This window comes from Bos javanicus, chromosome 7, assembly GCF_032452875.1.
Source record: "Bos javanicus breed banteng chromosome 7, ARS-OSU_banteng_1.0, whole genome shotgun sequence".
NCBI classification, from domain to species: domain Eukaryota; kingdom Metazoa; phylum Chordata; class Mammalia; order Artiodactyla; family Bovidae; genus Bos; species Bos javanicus.
The window spans coordinates 11,105,412-11,111,675 of NC_083874.1; the positions used below are offsets into that span (position 1 = coordinate 11,105,412).

General features: G+C 54.1%; 1 long non-coding RNA gene across 1 annotated transcript; it reads left to right on the plus strand.

Moving 5' to 3' along the window:
• The first annotated feature begins 617 nt into the window (after positions 1 to 617).
• Positions 618 to 4,425, plus strand: LOC133250527 (uncharacterized). Its single transcript, XR_009737342.1, has 3 exons — positions 618 to 2,879; positions 3,722 to 3,812; positions 3,953 to 4,425. It is a non-coding gene; the product is annotated as an uncharacterized LOC133250527 (long non-coding RNA).
• Positions 4,426 to 6,264: the final 1,839 nt, after the last annotated feature.

Sequence of the window (6,264 nt, forward strand, 5' to 3'; positions counted from 1 at the left end):
CTTTATATATTCCGAATATGAGTCCTTTGTCAGATATCAGTTCAGTTCAGTTCAGTCGCTCAGTGTCCAACTCTTTGTGACCCCACGGACTGCAGCACACCAGGGTTCCCTCTAAACACCAACTCCCAGAGCTTGCTCAAACTCAAGTCCATCAAGTCGGTGATGCCATGCAACTATCTCATCCTCTGTCGTCCCTTCCTCCTCCTGCAAATTTCTTCCTTCTGGAAGAACATGTCCTACTCCGAATTTTCTCCCCAGATTTTGGGCTGGGAGTGACCACAAGAACAAGATTATCCTTTCCTAGTTCCATCATCATGAAGAAAGCAGGTGCCCTGCTTTACTGAATATCTGTGATATGTCAAGGACTTTACATCAGTGAAGTGAAAAGTTAAAGTGTTGGTTGCTCAGTTGTGTCCAACTCTTTGGGACCCCATGGACTGTAACCCTCCAGGCTTCCCTGTTTATGGAATTCTCCAGGCAAGAATACTAGAGTGGGTTGCCATTTTCTTCCTCAGGGGATCTTCCTTACCCAGGAATAGAACCTGGGTCCCCTACACTGCAGGCAGATTCTTTACCATCTGAGCCACCAGGGAAGCTCAAAATCAACACGTCCTGCTGGGATACGAACCCAGGATCTCCTATTTACATCAGTCATACCCTTAAATAGTCACAACATTCTTATTTATTTAACTTACTTATTCAACACATATCTGAAAATCGAACAGGTGCCAGAAATTGTTGGACACAATGAGAACAGGAGTCAGGGTCTAAAAAGAGACTGTGTTCCAGTGGCAAGTGAGGCATACTGTACACATGAAAATACAAAACCAAGGCAGGATCAGAGGGCGGAGGGTGCTGGAAAAGTGGTGGATGGAGAGCAACTGGGGTGGTGGGGAAGATCCCATGGAGGTGAGATGGAGCTGGGGCTTGAAGATGAAAGTCAAACCAGCTATGTAAAATCTAGGGGGAACAGCGCCTCCAGAGGTGGGGGAACAGCTAGCACAAAGGCTCAGTGGGGCCGAAGTGGAGTAAGAAATGGGAGAGCGATCCAGAAGAGGCTGAGTGAAGGATTTAGATTGAATCTAAGAGCCGTGGGGATGGACTACAGCGTCCTGAATACTCAGTCCTGACAGCACAGAGGGTTGAAGCAGGGAGTTCAAGGCAGAGGCAACTGTGATAAGCCAAGTAATCCTGACAGGGACAGGACAAGGGTGTGGGACACAGAAATGGGAAGAAGTAAGTGAATTCAGGCTCTATTTGAAGCCGGTTATTATGGACAGAGGAGCCTGGCAGGCTACCGGCCATAGGGTCGCAAAAAGTCAGATACAACTGAAGCGACTTAGCATGCATGCACATTATCATCCACAATTTGGAGGGAACAGAATCTGAGAGGTCAAGTGACTTGCCCAAGGTCACACAGCTCAGAAATGGGGAACAGGGAAGAAAATTCAAGCCTGACTTGTCAATTATATGAAAGATGTCAGGTTCTGGGCGGAGTGACCTCAGGAGACCCAGAGGTGGGGATCCAGGGTGCTGGTGGGGTACGGGAGGGGGCCTCAGACCCAGAAAATCTACCTGTCCTTAAGTTGGACCCTGCTTGTCCCTGGACTGCAGGGCTGGTAAGCAGCAAGCTACAAATTGAACGGAGACCCAGTGACCAGACGTATGAGAGGTGACCCAAACTAGTCTGGACCCCGTACAGCCAGTGTAGACCATTTAGAGATGACAGGGGCCATGGGTCGTCAGAGACCCTGGAAGTCCCGCCCGATCCTCGTGGGGAGGAGGAGGTTGGGCGCTGCGGCTGCCAGCCCCATTAGCACCAACGTCATTATCCTAGATTTATGTGTATAATTTTTCTCCCCCCACTCCAACCCCCAATAGCTCCAGCATCTCCCCTGGCTGCAAACTAGACTCCCCCGGAAACAGCCGGGGAGCTGCCGGCTTCGCGGTCATTAGCACGCAGGGAAGGGGGTGTGGGAGGAGGGAGCAGTCAGCACGAGGAGGTGGGTACGGGGAGAAGACGAGAGAGGAGGAGGGAGGCAGCAAACGGAAAGGAAGGGAGTGAGGTAGCAAGATGGAAGAGAAGAGGGGAAGGAAACTGGGCCGGGAGGGGAGGAGGCGGCACAGCGGGTTCTGGGAGCGGGCGTGTCCCAGACGGCGTGGCAGCAGAAAGCGGGTCCCAGGGGCAACCCAGGATCTCCAGAGCCTTTTCCGGCCAATGCCGACGAGGGGCTCCTTCAGTTCAGGAGTTACTAGAAAACCAGAAGCCCGAAACCCCTTCTTCTAGGAATCAACGCCCAAGGCTGGCTGCCGGGTCCCCGGCGCCCCCCACGGCTGAGCGAGCCAGCCTGCGGGGGCTGCCCCTTAAGAGCCCAAGCCTCCGGGTGGTGGTCGGGGAGGGGGGCCAAGGCCCCTCCATTCCGAGGGAAATCAATGCCGCGTTAATGTAAGATTTCCAGGCCGGGGGCAGGAGGCGCTTCATAAAAGATGTATTGTTTCGACCGCACGCGCTCCTCTCCGGCATCCTGCAAGATGGCGGCGGCCCCGGCGGAGGGGAGGGCGCGGAGCCGAGCCCGCCGGCCCAGAGAGAGGGGGTGGCAGGAGCGGGGAGTGCGGCCCTCTCTCCAGCTGGGGAAAGTGGGCAGAGATGAAGGAAGGGAGGAGAGAGAGAGAGAGGGAGGGAGGGAAGAGGCTGGGAGAACGAAGGGGAGGCGGGAGCAGGGCCGGCGGGCTGGGGACGGGTGGCGGGGAGGGCGGTACTGAGCGGGGCGAGGATGGCTGGGAACCGGAAGGAGGGAAAAGAGAGGCCGCCCGAGGAGGTGGCGCCGAGAGTGACAGGAGAGCACGCCGGAGCTGGGGGTGGGAGACAGGCTGGGGAGGTGAGGAGCGGGGAGGGCGGGGGCCGGGAAGGGAGGTGAGCTGGAGTGGGCGGGGCGAGGGAAGGAGGCAGTGAAAGAAAATGGGAGCAGGAGGCAGAGCGGCGCCTGGACCGGAGGGATGGGCCACCCCACCCCACCCCAAGCTGTCGCGGGGCTCCTCCCCGCCCTCCAGCCCAGGCCCCCCGCCGGCTCATTGCTGGTTCCTATGCACTGTCCCCACCCCAAGACTCGAGCCTAGGAACCCCCCCTTCAAGGAGGTGGCTGCACCCCATTGGCCTGTCTCCTAACCCTCTTGTCCTGGCACCAGGGGTGGCAAACGAAGAGGGAACAACCTCCTCCATCCGTCTCTCTCTGGGCATCCTGCCCTGCCCAGGGACTGGCATGGGGCAATACCCGCAGTGTCCCCCAACTCAAGGCCTCCAGGGTTGACCCCAAAGAGCCCCCTTAGCGGGAAGGAGGTTTGGGTACATCTACATCCATCCTACCTTCTGGAGAGGCATGCGGAGGTTCCAGAGAGGGGAAACTGCGGCAGAAGAGAGCCAAAGTCACAGTATGGACCGCCTCACCCCTCCCAAGTGTCCCACCCTTAATGCCCCCCAGTACCCCCACCACCCGGCTCCTGGCCTACTCCCCATCCTCCGTGGCAACCACGGTGAGTTTCAAGGCCCCCTCCCCCTCTTCCAACCTTCCTGCTTCACCATAGGGGAGCTCCCAAACGCCTGAAAATATCTTTAAATTAGGAAAAAGAGCTAAGCCGCCAGGGTCCTTTGGTCTGCTAAAGGAGGAGCAAAGGCCACGGGCGCCCCCTCCCACCCCCCCTTACTCTGGTTTTGCATTTGAAGCCCAGACAGAGGATCCAGCTGGAACAATGACGGGGGCCTGCCCAGCCAGCCCCAGCTGCTTCCTTTTCAGTGGCCCTGTGCCCCCTGCCAGGTGTGCCAAAATTAGAATGGCTCCCTTCTCGGGCCCTTTTCATCCCCCTCTCCCCCTCTGTCCCCCTCCCCTCCCCCCGGGGGCTCCTGGGGTTTCCGAAGCACTAATGAAGCTCACATCCCTGCCTTTTCTTTAAGCAGATCCTGCCTGGGGGAACTGGAGCCTGGGTCCACGATGGAAATCTGCCCTTGAAGAACTGCCCCCAGGGATGGATTCCAGTGCTATGCTCCACGTAGCAGCTTCCCTACCCCACTTCCTACTCCTCAAGCCCCTCTAGGTCCTGGTGACATCCACTCCTCCAGCCAGCCCTCCCAGCCTGCTGGCACTTGCTCCCTACTGTTTCCCATGGGGTTGGGCAGTGGGATCTGGCTGTCTAGGTTCAGATCCAGGCCTCACCTCTTTCTGCCTGTATTCCCCCCACCCCCGGCAGCTTGGTTAACCATTCAGAGCCTCAGTGTCCCCATCTGTCAAACGAGGGTAGCTTTGAAAACCTATGGCATGAGACTTTGATGATGCTGAAAGGTCATATGTGCAAACTGGGTAGAGGAATCCTAGGCCTGTTGCTAGAGCCACCCCGGCTCCTCACGTGTGCCAAGCTGCTTCAGTGGTGTCCGATCCTGCTTCAGTGGTGTACGATCCTGCTTCAGTGGTGTCCGATCCTTTGTGAACCCGTGGACTGTAGCCCACCAGGCTTCTCTGTCCATGGGGATTCTGCAGGCAAGAATACAGGAGTGGGTTGCCATGTCCTCCTCCAGAGGATCTTCCTGACCCAGGGATCAAACTCAAGTCTCTGACATCTCCTACATTGGCAGGCAGGTCCTTTACCACTAGCGTCACTTGGGAAGCCCTTATACTGGCCCCTCACTAAACCCCAAACACACACGGCACGCTCCTACCTCTAGGCTTCCCACTGGATGTTCCTTCCAGATGTCCCCACGGCTCCCTCTTCCCTTTACTCACATCTGTGCTAGTGTGCCGCCTCCTCAGAAGGACCCTCCCAAGCCATCGCCAGGCTGTTTGCCATCACTCGTTTGTCACCACCTGGCATTATATTACTTACCCGAGCTTAGGCTCCGCAACCCAAGGGCCCTGGCTTCACAGTTATTGGCTGTGTGACCTTGGGCATGTTACTTAACTTCTCTGAACTTCAATCCCCTCGTTTTTAAAATGGGGATAGTAATAAACCGGTCTCATACAACTGTTGGGTGAATAAGTGACTTAGCAGATGGAAAACCTTCAGAACAGTGCGTGGCCCACACTAGGTGGTATTCCCAAAACTAATTTTGTTTCTCTTATTTTTGAGTACCCTCTCTCCTTCCCTCCCAGCCCCACCCCCAACTAGAATGTATGCCCTCCTGAGGGCTAATACTTCAGGGGGCAGTCTTTGTTTTATTCACTGCTCTATTCTCAGTACTCAAATGACCTGGTATCTAATAGATGCTCAATACTTGTATGTTAAATGAATAAAAGAGGTTCTACTGGACCTGTCCGAGTCTCAGTTTTCTCATCTGTAAAATGGGATGATAATAGCACATACTTCACAGATGTTGAGGATTCCATGAAATAAGCGCTATTAACTATTTTTTGCAGTAATTCAGTGAGTCTACAAACATAATACCTAGTATTAATACTTAGTACACAATGTAATTGTGTATTATATATGTAATTGTATATCATATAATATTGTATATAATACTAGATCTAGAAGCAGGGAGAATTATGAGAGATACCTTTTACTGCCTCCAACACTCTTGGTTTCTTCCTTTGCTAACAGAGTATTTGCTCTGATTAGTTGGCAGATTCCCTGTCCTCTGCTTCCCGCCCAGCCTCCCTTGCCTCTCATTGGCCATAAGTGTGGCTGAGTGACACATTTCTAGCCAATGAAACCCAAGCCAAAGTTGGCTGAGGGGTTCAGGGGAGGATGAGCCTATTATATGAGCCTCCATTGCCTTATGGGAGAAGGTAATGGCAACCCACTCCAGTACTCTTGCCTGGAGAATCCCATGGATGGAGGAGCGGGTAGGCTGCTGTCCATGGGGTCACTAAGAGTCGGATATGACTGAGTGACTTCATTTTCACTTTTCACTTTGATGCATTGGAGAAGGAAATGGCAACCCAGTCCAGTGTTCTTGCCTGGAGAATCCCAAGGATGGGGGAGCCTGGTGGGCTGCCGTCTATGGAGTCGCTAAGAGTCGGACAGGACTGAATCGACTTAGCAGCAGCAGCAGCCATTGCCTTATATATAAAATGGGGATTAACAACAGCAACGAGCTGGGGTGAAGATCACACAACTGATCTAGAGGGATCTAGGTGACCATGGGAATCTAAGTGGTGTTAGCCGTTGGTTTCCAGCAGCACCAAACTCCAGATTGTCTGGTGACAAAAAGGCAACTTTTTGTTTAAGCCACTGCTGTTCAGGTATTTTTATATTTGCAGCCCAATGTATTCCCAT